This window comes from Artibeus jamaicensis, unplaced genomic scaffold (assembly GCF_021234435.1).
Source record: "Artibeus jamaicensis isolate MK-2021 breed Jamaican fruit bat unplaced genomic scaffold, CSHL_Jam_final contig_374, whole genome shotgun sequence".
Classification (NCBI taxonomy): Eukaryota; Metazoa; Chordata; class Mammalia; order Chiroptera; family Phyllostomidae; genus Artibeus; species Artibeus jamaicensis.
This window is the reverse complement of record NW_026521808.1, coordinates 45,773-61,084: the sequence shown is the minus strand read 5'-3', so window position 1 is coordinate 61,084 and position 15,312 is coordinate 45,773. Positions and strand designations below refer to the sequence as shown.

The 15,312-nt window shown below is 40.9% G+C and overlaps 1 protein-coding gene across 2 annotated transcripts in view; it reads left to right on the top strand.

Moving 5' to 3' along the window:
- Positions 1-8,353: 8,353 nt before the first annotated feature.
- VAMP7 (vesicle associated membrane protein 7) overlaps positions 8,354-15,312 on the top strand; it is a 40,090-nt gene continuing 33,131 nt past the window's right edge. For both annotated transcript variants that reach the window (XM_037153736.2, XM_037153735.2), the window contains exon 1: positions 8,354-8,445. The gene's annotated coding sequence lies outside the window, so the exon portion shown is untranslated. The remainder of the gene's footprint in view (positions 8,446-15,312) is intronic.

Genomic DNA, 15,312 nt, shown 5'->3' with positions numbered 1-15,312 from the left:
AATGGAAACTACACTAACCTCCTCCCAGGACCAATCTGGAATTACTACTAAATTGTGGAGAAATTACCCAGAACAAACAACTGAACACTAGCAAGAGAGAAGCCATATAACCTCGGACAGACAGAAGACTCATCTTCAGCACTAACTTACTGGTAGGGAGTGCAGTGGAGAGTTGAGAAGGCTGGCTGGGCACCCACGGGCAGCAGCACTGGAGGGATAATTAAGCAACTGGTTGGATCCCCCTTAGAAGTGTGGGGTCTAAGCCCCAGCTTAGAGCTCAAGAGCCCAAAAAGTACAGAGATAACAACCAGCAGCGAAAAGCAGCAGGTTTGCTCTCTGCTAAAGACAGCTGGAGACACAAAGAGCCATTTAGAGGGCCAATGCACAAATTTTCATGTGCAGCCAGTTACCTGGGGCTCCAGCAACGGTGGAGGCAGAGTATGATAGAGACGCCTGAGGAGAGACTGGGGACAGAAGGTTTGGGGAGAGAGTAGCTGCCAGGCCCTCAGTGCTGAGTCATCCCCTGGACAGCAGCAGCCATCCTGCTCAGGCAGAGCACTCCCCTCTGAGTGGCAGCAGCCTGAGGGGAAACAACAACCCCACACCCAGGAGGGACTCTGCCCTGGTCTGTGGTGGTTAAGCCTGAGTGCTGAGTGCAGAGTGACTAGATTAACAACTGAAGGAGACAGACACAGACAGTAGATCCCTGGCAGTCTCAGAGGAAGCTTCCTAAGATCAGACGGGGTCAACATCTGACATCACCAGAGGTGGATCCAGAAAGTGAAAACAGTGGTAAATACTAGAGGCTACCAAGACAAAAGCCACTGTGGTCTTCATGATTTACGATGTTTTCTTTCCTGCATAGCTTTTAAACATTCATTCCTTCTCCATCAAGTCTGTGTATATTAAGTCACTAGATTTTATGCTATAGTTTATTTCTCTCCTTTCTTATAATAGTCTTAATCTCTTTATACCAGGGGTGTCAGACTCATTTTCACCGGGGGCCATATCAGCCTCGCAGTTGCCTTCAAAGGGCTGAAATAACTTTAGGACTGTATACATGTAACTACTCCTTAACAGTTAAGGAGTTGAAATTACATTTGGCCCTTTGAAGGCTGATGTAACTATGAGGCTGATATGGCCCCCGGTGAAAATGAGTTTAACACCCCTGCTTTACACTCTTATTAATACTAGTTCATTTGCCTTTGAGAGTGGGATTGTTGGGGGGAGATATTTTTACAGATGTGGGTTTGTCTCCTGGGCTTTGTAGTTTTGCTTTGGCAGCACCTGCACAACAGCATATGTGACCTGGTGGGCAGAGTGACTTTCATTCAACAAGCAGGAGGGAAGGACCCACCAAAGGTAGACCCAACGACAATCAAAACCCAGTTCCATCCAGAGAACCAACATAAACAGCATCAAGGGCATCCCAATAGCATCAAGCTCAGGAGATCAAGGAGACTACATCACCGAATCTCACAGGTCTCCTACCATAGAAGTTGATACCACAAACTCAGGGAGTCAAAACAGATCAATGTAAGAAGCAGAGGCTAACAAGAAGAGTCTCTTTTTAAAATGTTCCTATTCTGTGAGGCAGTCCTTTTCTGTTACACTCCATCCGGTCTAAGTTGTGCCAGTGAAGAGAAAATATAGTGAGCTCCCAATATCTCTAGAACTAGAGTTAGTGCATAGGAAAAGTAAAAAAGAAAATGGTCAGAAAATTTGGAATCACCTTATGAATTTCTGTATGTTTCTTTAGAACTGAGAAAAGATAAAAGTCAAGCAGCCAAGGGAAGTAAAATTTATAATCAAATAAGAGGATCAAAATATGCCAACTTAGTAAACAAAACACTTGAATAACTTTCCTAGATCAGAGCAGATATTTCTATTATCTGGATGCTTGTTGTGTTTTTAAAAAGCTATGAAATTTCTCTCCAGATGGGAGTTGATCTCTTAAGTCTTTATGGCTGGCAACAACACTTTCAGCATCATTACAATATCATGTCACTTCACCTAAAAAGTGAAGCATCTACAAAAACTCTTTTTGCTGAAGATCATTTTGAAAATGGGAGGCCAAATCTGAATAGACACTCTCGTAAGGGCACGTGTGTGCACCTCTGTAGGGCACACTCTGACAGAAAAATGTTGTCCTGATAAAAATAAATATATATGGAGAGATGGATCATCAGATTTCCTTTGTTACAGTGCTAAGAGGAGCAAGAAATTAGAATCACTTATATGGAAATTTGAAAACTGGCTTTATATATACAACTTTCCTTTGTGTATATAAAGTTAAAAATGCACTGACGTCTGGCAGTTTGTTTGGGAAATGCCTCCTGCAATTAGAGAAAAAAAATGGTTTACCAGAATGTGAACATTCTATTACTGATAGCTGCACACAGACACTGGAGGCTTAAATTAAAACAAGTTTGTGTGTGTATGTGTGGGGTTTTTTGTTTTTGCTTTTATTGTTTGTTTTGTTTTTGCCTACCACCACCATGGTTATGTGTAGCCATTAGACTGAGAGGTAAATCAAAAAAATTTGGATGCTGTAAGTGCTTGGTACATTATGAGGAGCACTTTTCTATTGCAGATGTAAAGAAATGGTATGTTTTGAAATGATGAGAAATTTCATTGCTATGTGAGACAGGCAACTCAGAAGTAATCCACAACTACTGTGCCAAAGCTGGTGTCGAAACTATTGATGGCTTAAATGAACAGATCAGAACATGTGATGCCTCTGGAATGAGCTGCAAAGAGAAACAAACTGTCCCATAATTAAATGGCAATGATTATATAGATATTGATAACATGTTAGCTCCCTCTGCTGATTGTGATTTTCAAAGTAGAATAGGCATTCTTGAGGTAGGTCTGTTTTATGTATTGAAAACAGGAAGAAAATTTGCCCAAGTCCAAATATCAAGGAGAAAGAAGCATAAGCAGCACTGGTTATCAGGGATAAATTGCAATAAAATCAATGATTTTGATGCTAAAGCAACAGTCACTAGACTTGTTTGTGAACCATAAAATAACACATTAACATCCAATCATGGTAAACAGAATGTAAAAACAGGGTATCCCAGATATGACCAGAGCTCTGTGTAATATATGTCACTTATGTGGGCCCAACAGACATTTCTAGAGTATCTAGTACATCTCAGCTGGTTTGTAACACAACTTTATCTTTTCTTAACTTGGTAATCTTTGTCAAGATCAGAAAATTTCTTCTGGTGAAGATGGCAGTGTACGCGGACATGGCTTGTCTCTTTGCACAACCACATCAAAATTACAACTAAAATATAATCGCTAAGAACCATCAGAAATCAAGTTGAATGGAAGTCTGACAGCTACAGAATTAAAGAAACCACATCTATCTAGGCTGGTAGGAGTGGTGCAGACGTGGAACAGGCTGGTCCCACTCCCACGTGCGGTGGATAAAAATTCAAGAGGCATATCTCAGAATGAGGAGTCCCAGTTTGACACCAGGCCCTCCCAGCCCAGAGTTCCAGTGTCAGGAAGATTAACTCCGCAAGTTTCTGGCCACAAAATCCAGCAGGGATTGAGTCAGTGGAAGAAACTGCTGGAGCCACAAGTAGTTTGTCTTAAAGAACCCACACATGGACTCACCTACTCAGATTCACTCCCTCTGAGCTCTAGCACCAGGGTAGCAGTGTGAAAGGCAGCAGTGGCATACTGGGAGAAACTGGGGTATTTGGCATCAAGGCGAGCAGAGGCCATTGTCCCTTTTCTGAGTGCACCCCCCTCCACCCGCCACAAAACCAGTGAGCCAGGAAGCTGGTGCCTGAGATACTCCATCACCTGGCTAACACTGACCCAAATTGGAGATTCCCAAAGGCTCTGCCAAACCCAATTTACAGGCCCACCCCAGCTATTTTTCCATATGAATGGCTGTTCTTGGCTCAAACTGTACAACTTCCTAAATCCTTGCAAACAAGCAACAGCTGGCCTCATTGATCCCCAGCCCCAGCACTAGCAGCAGCCGGCCTAGAATCACAGCTCGGCTTTGCCTGGGATTCTCCAAGCCCAGCGCAAGTAACAGCCATTTCAGATTGCTTTATAGTTCAGGAAGGGTGGCCCCAGGAAAAACAAGGTGGGGCCTGACCTTGGCTTGCACCACCCAGGAAACCCCAGGGCCCGAGCACCCAGTGGACAGCTACAGACCACATTGCAGCACCACCACCCTGCCCCCACACTGCTGATCCTCCACGGAGGGCAAAGGTTGGTGGTCAGTGGTCACAGCCAGTCCTTGCAGCAACTGGCCTAGGTAAATCCCTCCCATTGGCCTACCAACAGCAATCAAGGCTCAACTACAAGAGGAGGGCATACTTAGCACACACAAATGGTGCACCTTGAGTACCCAGCTTGGGTGATTGGGGAAGCTGTGTCACTGGAACCTACAGGACACCTACTACTACAAAGGGGAAAAAATCAGGACAACTAGAATAGCATAATCAATAAAATATATATTTTTAAAAGACCAGAATATTTCTCATGTGTACAAGTAGGAGACCGGATTAGGTTATATAAACCTTAAATTTTATAATTCTAGGCTTGGCAGATGCAGGAGCTAAAGTGGAAATTGGAAACTTTACTCCATAAACTCAAACTGTCTAAAATCATGGATTATGAGGAAAGAGTTGCCATGCTTTAGTAACTTGATGATATGTCAACAGAACTCCTAAATTTGAAAATTATAAAATTGCAAAGCCACCTATTTAAATAATTCCATATATACTTTAGTGTACATATCCAGAAGCATTTTTTGGAAACCAACCCACATAACTCAAAAGCTGTACATATTAATTTACTGCCAAAATAGACAATGTATTATCATGCTAAAAAATGTCATAAATTAAAAAAAACATACATCAGATCATATCACTCCTTTGCTTGAACCTCTCTAATTATTTCCCGTTGCACTTAGAATGAAATCCAAACTCCTTATCCTAGTTCACACAGCCTTGCAAGACCCTCTGGATACAGAATGAAAAGAGGAAACAACTTCAAGCAGAGAGAGCTGGTGCAAAGATCCTAAGATAGAAAGGAGCTTGACATGTTTGAGAAAGAGAAACGGCTAGTGTGATCTCTCCTACAATTCTCCTTCTCTTCCCGTACCATCAGTCACCTTGGTTTTATTCCTGTTCCCTCTCATCTTCTTATGGTTAATTCCTCCTTGATATTTAGGTTTCAGCTAAGAAGTTACTTCCTCAAAGAGACCTTCTCAGATTTCCCAATGTAAAAGCTTATGCTAGATATAGAAACTGTAGATACTACTGATACTGACACTAATGATACTACTTTAGGAGAATAAATGAGTAATTTATTCTCCAAAACTCAGTCTCTAGGATACTGTGTTGTCTCTCAAAGGGTAGATATTGCATAAAAGTAATATTAATATGTAAAGTCAACCTTTGCAGAGGATGGTAAAGTTAAGAAAATAAGCATATACTTTGCTAGAAAATGAAGAGTTGATGTTTGAGATAGGTCTTAAAGAATAAATAAGATTTAGGTAGTGGAGGCACAGATGAGCATGGCATTGAAATGCTAACTCCATGTAGGCAAGGACATTGTCTTTCTTGTTCACTGCTATATCTCCAGTATCCAGAATAAGCCTGGCTCATGGTAAGCACATAGTACACATTTGTTGAAGGAATGGATGGATAGATGAATGGATGGGTGGGTGAATATTACCATACAGAATCAAGCTTGAAAACAGGCTGTGTTGATGAGGGAAGCAGAGTATAAAGCTGAGGTGATAGAGAGAGGTCAGTTAATGGAGGCTTTGAATCTTAGATTTATCGCCTACATAATGGGGAGGGAATTAACATTTTAAGTAGGAGTTTGAAGTGATCAGATTGTGTTTTAGATGCCATCTCAAGTGAGAAGAGAGGATGGTGAAGAACATACAGTAAGTACAGAGACATTAATTCTGATTTCTAGTGCCCAGATCATTTTAGCCATGATTCTTTGAGTATATTTCAGTTTCTTTCTCTATAGCCCAGTCATAACTGGTAACAATAACTAAGGTAGAGTATATTCTGCACATGTGAGAGTAGAACCATATGTATAGTGCCTCATGACCAGTACTACAATATATTGTGTCATATTCAGAAAAATACTGAAGAATGGAGTAGGGGTAACTTGCACAAAATATCTCACCATTTCTTGTTTTTCCCTTTTATTTCTCTCTAAATATAAACCAAATAAAAGTATATGTCAGCTATAATTATTAAGGCCTAATGAAGGAGAACTAATAACAAACACAATGCTGCCCTGGTTGGTATGACTCAGTGCATTAGTGGTGACCTGTGAACCAAAGCGTTGCTGGTTCAATTCCCAGTGAAGACACATGCCTGGTTTGCAGGCTGGGTCCCCAGTAAGGGGCATGGGAGAAGCAACCACATTAGTGTTTCTCTCCCTCTCTTTCTCCCTTTCTTTCTCTCTCTAAACATATAAAAATGAATAAAATATTTTTAAAAACACAGTTTGTTCAATAAATATTATCCTTGAGTGCTTACTCTCTGCCTGGCACTACTGCTTATTAATCATTACAATAATCCTTAAATACAGATATTATTATTATTATCCTAATTTTAAAGTTGAGAAAACCGAAGCTTGAAAGTAAAATATTTAGGAGATAGAATTAATGACTTGGTAATTGTTTGGATGTGAACATTGAGTGGTAAGCTCATTCAAAACGATACCCAGTTTTCTAGTGTGGGCAACTGATTACATGGCTGTGCCAGTCACTGAAATGGGATTAGAGGAGGAGGAGCAGGTTATGGGAGACAGGAGGGTAAAAATGTATTAGGCTAACTGAATACTAAGTTAAATTTTAGGTGCCTGAAAGAGAGGTCCAGCTGTCATTAGATATTTCACTCTCAGTTACAGGAATGCTATCTGGACTTCCTATATGTGGGAATAATCAGCATACTGATGACAACTAAAGCAATGGTAATGGTTAAGACCACCCCACAAAAATGTGAAGACTAAGAAAAGAAAAGAGTCTAGGGCAGAGTTCTATGGAACATGAACATTTCAAAGGAAAACAAGGAGCTGCCACAGAAGTGAGAAAGGAACCAGGAGAATGCAACATCGTAAAAAGGGCTGAGACTAAAGAGCGCTATGAAGTGAATGTTTGTGCTCCCCGTGGAAATTTATATGTTTGAGCCCTGATCCTCAAGTGATGGTGTTTAGAGGTAGGGCCTGTGGGAAGTAATTAGGCCATGATGATGGAGCTCTGATGAATCCCTTTAATAAGAGATTAGTGCCCTTATAAAAGATGTGAAAGAGATGATGTCTCTGCCATGGGAGGATACAGAAAGAATGTAGCAATCTGCAAGCCACGAAGCAGGTCCTCAACAGACCATGACCGTACTGGCACCCTGGTCTGAAACTTCCCAGTCTCCAGAGCTGTGAGAAATAAATTTCTGTTGTTTAAGCCACCCAATCTGTGGTATTTTGGTAAAGCAGCTGGAACTAAGAAGTTTTCGGAAAGGAGGGGAATAATCAATGTAAAATCCTGCAGAACTGAAGTATGGTAATGCTTGGGAAGTGTCTATTTGTTTCAGCAACACTGTGAAGAATTTTGACCGGAAAGGAGAAGTGGAAGAAAGACCATAAGGTTAACTCTGTATGTGGTGAGGGGTTTATGGGGTCTGAGGCTGAGAAAGATTATTTTGGAATATTTTAGATGAGAGAATCTTTGACGATGTTTAAGTGCCGATAGTAAAAAGCAAAAATAGCAGGGAGCCGTTGAGACAAAAAAGGTTCATCAGTGGAGCTAACTCAGTTGGCAAAAAGGAATGAGGTTGTAAAGCAGATGAGAGAGCTTAGATCAAAGTAGATTGGTAGTAGTATTAGTTGTTGTTGTTGTTGCAAAAGATTGGGAGAAAAGATTTATGGGGTGTCCGAGGAGGTTAAAAAAATTTGTGGCGAAAGTAGAGGGAGTTCCTTCCAGATGAATTCTATTTTGTATGTGAACAGGCAATATTATCTGCTGAGACTATGAAGGGAGATGGTGGGAAAAGACAGGCTCTTCATTTATCCCGCCAACTTAATGCTGGTAAAGTCTTTGGGGCCCTGCATCTTCTCGTTTTCCCGCAGGGCTAGTGGTTGATGTTTACAAGAGTTGTTGCCTGAAAAGTGCGACAGACTACGCAATACGCCAGTCGGAACTACCACTCCCAGAATGCAATGCCGCTTCTGGGTAGTGCATAGCTGGGAACGCACAGGCCCCGCCCCTCCTGCCGCACTCATTGGTGGAGTGCTCACATTCCCAGGAGTCCGCGCGCGGGCGGGGCTTGTACCCGGAAGCTGGCGCTGTCCGGTCCCAGCCTTCTCTGGGAGTGGGCAGTCAGCGACCCCAGCTGACCCACGCCCCTCCGTTCTGAGCCCCCGCGCTCTCAGCGGGTTCCCCCACAGGTAAATGGAGCGGGGCGCGGTCAGCAGAAGGCGGGGAAATGACGGCGGAGGGAGGGCAGAGGTGTCGACAGGAACGTGCTGGGGTAGAACGAGGAGGCAGTGCAAGGATGACTTGGGCTTTCTCTGTTGTCGACGGTCCTAATTATCGGACAGGTGCAGTTTTGACCAAGTGAGTTTTATGCCGCTGAAAAGGCCTGGAGTTAAGGAGTGTTAGAATGCATCACTTACAGGAGGGAAAAAAATGATAACTTTCCTTCAGTTACCATTCTGCAAGACCTTTCTGTAGCCTTTAAATCTCTTGAGTGTTTTGAAAACTCTGCACGCTCATATTTTAATGACGTCACTGTCTGCCTCTCCTCCTTCTGAGCCCCTACGTGGTTTTCTAGTCCTCTGCGTGCCCTTCCTCCACCGCTCATTGCTGACATCCTTCTTCCTCCGTTCGTATAGAAACTCTATTTCCACCCAGACCTGTTTTCTCAATGTCAAACATGTCTGTTATTATTATTGACCAAAACTTAACAAACTCTGACCATGTAATACATTCTCTGGTACATGCTTTACATCTCCCTCGCCCATAACACCTACAATCAGTTATCAAACCCTTTTCTGTCTTACTAATTGTTCTCAACTACCTGCACCTCCATGGTCCCATCCTTGATCCCAGAGGATACTGTCATGTTTGGGACATTTCTTTGCCTTTGAATAGCTGTGTTTGAGAGCACTTACTGAACAGCTAATATGCGCTAAACACTTTTCTAACTGACTGGGATGTAGTTGGAAACAACACACAGGACATCGCTGCTTTCTGTAGCTTACATGTTTGTGTGTGGGAACAAAGAGGAATGCAAGATCACATTATATGAGGTAGTGGTATTTAATGTAGAGTAAAACAAGTGACTGACTTGACAGAGTAGGCTACTATTCTGAGAAAGTCAGAGGGATTGGGTTGGCCCTAAGAGGATCACCCAGAAAGAATATTTGCAGTACCATCAAGAACAGTCTGCACCATGACCAGGCTGAAGGCTTTGCATAAATACTTCTTTTCCTCTGTCCTATCAGTGTTCTTCATTCTTCTGTCTCTTCCAAGGTTATTACATCAGAATTGGTGACTTATCTATTGTTGGCTTATTTCCTCCAAAGACCCAGACAGAAGAGTTGGGGAATGAATTATTCTCAGATCAGCTGCTTTATCTTGCTTAGGGAGATAGTTGGCGATCAAAATATTATGTTTGCCAGGTCCTACTAATAAAGTTGCGTATTACATATAATATATTTAAAACCAAACCATGTTGAATGTCTGTTCATTTATTCAACAAATATTTGAGGGAATGGTGTGTGCCAGGCACTGTACCAGGCACTGGGAACCTAGTGAGGATAAAATAGATGCGTTGATTTCTCTTCCAAGGAGAAATAGTAGTAACATATACTGAGAAAATTCCTAATACATAAGCCGACACACACATTTTTCTTCATTCAAGGTGAGATAAGTGCAAATCTCCTGAACAGTTGTGCATGTTCTTAGATTATTCACTCATTACATTTTATTGCATTTATTTGTTTGTGTCTGTGTTCCCCATTGTACTATGGCTCCCTTGAGTGTAGAGGTCTACGTTTTACTGCTCTTCATATTCTATTGTCTACTGTATTGACTACCACATAGTAAACCTTGAGAAGATACGTGTTGAACTGAAATAGAAAAACTATTTGATCCAAATTACTTAATTTATACAAGGCTTTCTTTATATAAGGCAATTGGGCTTATTCATACACACCTTCTCATTGACCAGATGTAGACCGTTCCATTTTGTCAGGTTTGCTTATTTAGCTTCCCTAACTTGTTCTCACTTCTGTGTCCTCTCCAGTTCCATAGCTTCCTCCTAAAATGAGTTCTAATCTCTTTCCTCAGTACCTTGCATGTCTCACTGTTTAATTTTATGGGCTAGTTTAATAGTATTCCACATGATACAAGGGTGGAAAAACTTTAGTATCCATTGTGGATTTCCAGCGAAACATTCTGCTGATGAACCGTTGCGAGGATTAGCGTAATACATTCCCTTACAATATTATAAATAATGATACAGAATACTTTTTATTTTGCATTGACTATTACCATGTGTTATGTAATGAGTTAATTCCTCCAGTTTTTGTTTTTTTTTTGGAACAGTCCCCCAGCCTTTATTTATTATACAGCACACTATGATATCATTGGTTTCCACTTGGTACAAACACATCTTTAAATATTATTTTCTCCTTAGCCTGAGATAGTGTACGTGCTCGTGTCATTCTGCCACATTGGCATTTTCAGAATGTCAGGTAAAAATCTCAATTCTTAACATAAAAGTTTTTTCCATGGAGATATCTTTCAGTTGTAAGTTGTTACTATAAAAGAAAAATTTCATCTTTATAACTGAGCAAAAACAGAGAAATACAGAGTACTTGAGTTATGATTGTTGTTATGATTTTAGAATATGACAACCGAAGAGCAGCCAGACATGCTTCTAATACATTAAAAATTAAGCATTGTGCCCTGGCTGGTGTAGCTCAGTGGATTGAGCACGGGCCTGCGAAGCAGACAATCGCGGTTCGATTCCCAGTCAGGTCAGGGCACATGCCTGGGTTGCAGACCAGTTCCCTGCAGGCCAATTCCCAGCAGGGGACGCATGAAAAGCAACCATACATTGATGTTTCTCTCCCTCTCTCCTTCCCTTCCCCTCTAAAGATAAATAAATAAAATCTTTAAAAATAAATAAATAAATAAATTTAGGACTTCCCCATTAAACAAATGAGATATTTAAAAAAAAATTAAGCATTGTCATTTTAGGGAATTTCTTGGTACCTATGTTTTCATAATGCAAATGGAGCCCTGAATTGTGTTTCATCCCTCATTTATAACCTATATGTGTGGATGACTCAAAATATTTGTACACAGTCAGGGGTGTCCAAGTCTCAGCCCATGGGCCACATGTGGCCCAGGGTGGCTAAGAAGGTGGCTCAACACAAAATTGTAAATTTACTTAAAACCTTTTTTTGCTCATCAATTTTCGTTAGTGTTTGCATATTTAATGCGTGGCCGGAGACAACTGTTCTTATTCTAGTGTGGCCCAGAGATGCCAAAAGGTTGGACACCCCTGATGTACATTATACAATTCTATCAAATAAAATACAGAATTTAAAAAAATACTCAGAACACGTGGACTGGAGTGTGAGAAACACTGACTTGGCCTTTTCCCCCGAGTCAGTTACCTGAAACTATTCAATCTGCACTTGAAGATGCCTCCGCTGAGGAGCGTTTGCATCATTGTTGTGCTATTTTTGTTAGCATTTTTAAAAAATACAGGCAGTTTCTTCCTTACAAAGGAATATATTCCAGAGGTTCCTTCCTAAGATTATCGTTTGGCACTCTGGATGCAGTTTCCTCTATAAACAATGCTATTTATGACCTTTTGATTGTTACATCATCCAGTAGCATCTTACTTTGGTTAGCATCTTAAGTAGCATCTTAACCTTTAATTCGATGGGCTTAAAGACCTTCACCACAATTTATAATAATTCTATAAGAAACTGCATCCAGTTTGCTCATTTGGATTCCCCCATAGCATATCTTTTGGAATCCCCAAAACTGAAACAAAAATGTCCTTTCCTTGGAAACTTCTAGGCAATAGAAACAGGCCTTTATTAACTTCAAGCTATTGGAGGTTGCCCTTCTGGCCCATTGCTGAGGACTCTTGAATGAGTAAGGAAAGAATTGTGATAGGGGTTTTGGAGAGTAGAGGGAGGCAAGCTGGGGTGATGTGAATATATGGAAGGGAGAGTAGGAGTGAATTGGGAGGACCAGTTAGTTTCTAATATGGGGGTTTATTGTGTCCTCACGAAAGATACATTGAATCCTCTCCCCTGGTACCTGTGAATGTGACCTTTTTTGGAAATGGGGTCTTTGCAGATGTGTTCATTAAGATATAAATTAAGATGTAAGTTAAAATGAGGTCATACTGCAGTAGGTGTCCTTATAAGAAAAGAGACACAGAGAATGTCATGTGGAGACAAAGACACATGGAGAACACTGACTGGAAGCAGAGATTGAAGTGCTTCAGCTGCAAGCCAAGGAATGCCATGGGTTGCCAGCAAACCACCAGATGCTAGGAAGAGACAAGGAAGGATTCTCCCCTACAGATTTCAGAGGGAGCATGGCCCTTCCAACATCTTGATTTCGAGCTTCTGGCCTCCAGAACTATGAGAGAATAGTTTTGTTGTCTTAAGCCTTGCAGCTATTGGTACTTTTCAAAAATGTCAATCACAGGAAACTCATACACAGTTCTGAGCAGGCATGAAGTAGAATTGGGATGATGGCTCTGGGACCAAGCAAGCAGAGAGTAAGAGGACAGGGAAGAATAGTGTTGATACAGGGCTTTCTTATATTCCATTATCTTTTCTTCTTCTCTGTCTGGCTTAACTTTTCATTCTTTTTCTTCTTGAATATTATATTTGTATAGCACTCTCTAGTTTATTAGACATTCATACACTGCTAATCATTAGTAGAGCTAGGTTTTCTGATTTCAGCTGCAGTGTTATTTATGCCACAGTTGTTTCTGTTGCCCTGATACTCATTGAAACATTACAGATTCTATTGCAAGGGATCTACAGTGGGGGCAGGTGAGACTTGATTGTAGGTGGGATTTTAAATTATTTCCTAGTAGTGACATCTGAGAGGAAAGTAAAGTTTTTGTTGCTATGTACTCGATGTTTAACAGGCATTTTTCAATTGGGGACTGCTTTAACTGAGCAATAAGTTGCTTCCCTATAATTTATCTTCATTGTTCCTAGTTATATTCCGAATAATGTACCCTGTTGCAGGTGACTGTTTTATATAAAATTAAAGACTGCTGTCATATTCCCTCTAAGTCTTCTCTTTTTTACGTTAAATGTTTCTAGTTCCTCTAGCCATTCTTCGAACGATACAATCTCCAGGCCTCTCACCCATACTGTTGCCCTTCTGTGCATTCTTGAAATACTATACCCAGAGTTAAAGTCAGTGTTCCAGTTGTGCTCTAACCACCACAGAGTATAATGGCAGTAGTTCTTAAAGAGATCAAGATACCCTGTTTCTTAATGTAATTTAAGATTACATAAGCTTTTTAAGTAATTACCTCATGTCAGTTCATAATGAACTTATGGTCCACTAAGACACTAGATGTTTTTGTACTGTCGCCAAACTCAGTTTTATTCTTCACATTGCTAAGGGACTGAGGCTACTACTTTTTCATCTGTGTCAGGAGCCACACGATTTTTCATCTGTTTCTCTTTGTGTGTTTGTTCCACTGCACTCTGTCTCTCTTTGACCCTAACCAGTGACCTCCTTCCATATAAAATTTCAGTGACTGTTTTCAAATCATCATACCATGCATCAGTGAGCACAGCCAGGCCCTGACACTTGTTCCTACTTGAAGCTTTATTTCCCTTTGGCTTGCAGGCCACCCTACTCTTCTGGCTTTCCTTTTACTTTCCCAGTCTTCTTTGTGCTTCCCTATTAATCTCCCTTTCCCTCAACTGTTCGTTGCACGTTCAGTTTTACCTTTGGTTTTCCCTCAGTTATGGTGTGTCTTTGTTTCTTTTTTGCTTTGTTTTGGATCTTTGCATGCAGTGTGTCTTCAGTAAGTAAATCATGTTTAAAAGGGCAGGTCTAGATGAGCTCATCTAGGGATAAGAGTGCAGAACCAATCCCTGTGGAAATTCAACGTTTAGAGGTAAACTAGAGGAGGAAGACTCAGTAAGAACACAGGAGAGCTAGGCTTACAGGAGGATTTCAAGAAAGAAGGTTTAGTTGGCAGTGTTGACTGTTCTGAGAGGTTGGGTAAGACAAGAATAGAGAAGTTACCACTTAATTTTGCAACAGAGAGGCTGTTGGTGATCTCAGCAAGTGTGGTTTTGTGGAGTGTACTACTAAAAACCAGATTATAGTAACTTGAGTTAAAAGGAGATAGAGAAGCAGAGAGTGTTTCCAGATGATGATTTTAAGAAATGGAGCAGTACCTGGAGCATGTTACACGGTCAGTTGAAGGTTTAGAATCAAGGACTATAATATATGAGAAGTGATTTGGAAATTATAACTTGCTACAAATATGTAAGGAGAAATCCAGAAAGAAGGTGGCTGAGGACATAACTCCGGGGAACACCCTCATTTAGAGAAAGGAATGAGAGGAGTTCAGCTCCAGAGACAGACCAGCACTTCTCTGTGCACTGCCAAAAGGGAATCGCGGCATCCCCTGACCTCAAGCACTTTATATCTGTTGCCGTGTTTCACAAAATATGGTTGTGTGAATCATCTGCACCCAGGCAGGCTTGTCTTAAATACATATTCAAGGCCCCACCTCAGGCCTACTGAATCAGAATTTCAGGGGATGATGCCAAGAATATGAAATTTTAATAAGTGACTCTGAGGCTGCCACCTAACATGACTCATTCACACTACAGTTTGAGAACCACTGACTTACTGGATGAAAGGGAACATGTTAACAAATAACATTAAGTTGAAGAGTTAGTGGAAGATTCGGAAGGCATTTTTTTCATCTTTTTAAATAAGTGTATATTATTAGATAAGACAGACTGGGCTGATACGTAGGAAAACCATGGCACAAATTCATAAACATGACAAAAATAATCTTAAACTCATGCTGCGTTGTTTTAGAAATGTTTTATGAAGGATCGTGCCATCATTTATAGAATCATCCCTCTCTTGTGGAAGGTTTGAGCTATTTTCACTTCATTTCTATTTTGGATAATTAATGCCTTTCTGGTAGAGGCAGTATACATATAAGGATAAAACTGGATTTTAGAACCATACTGCTTGGGTTTAAATTCCAGCTTTTATCA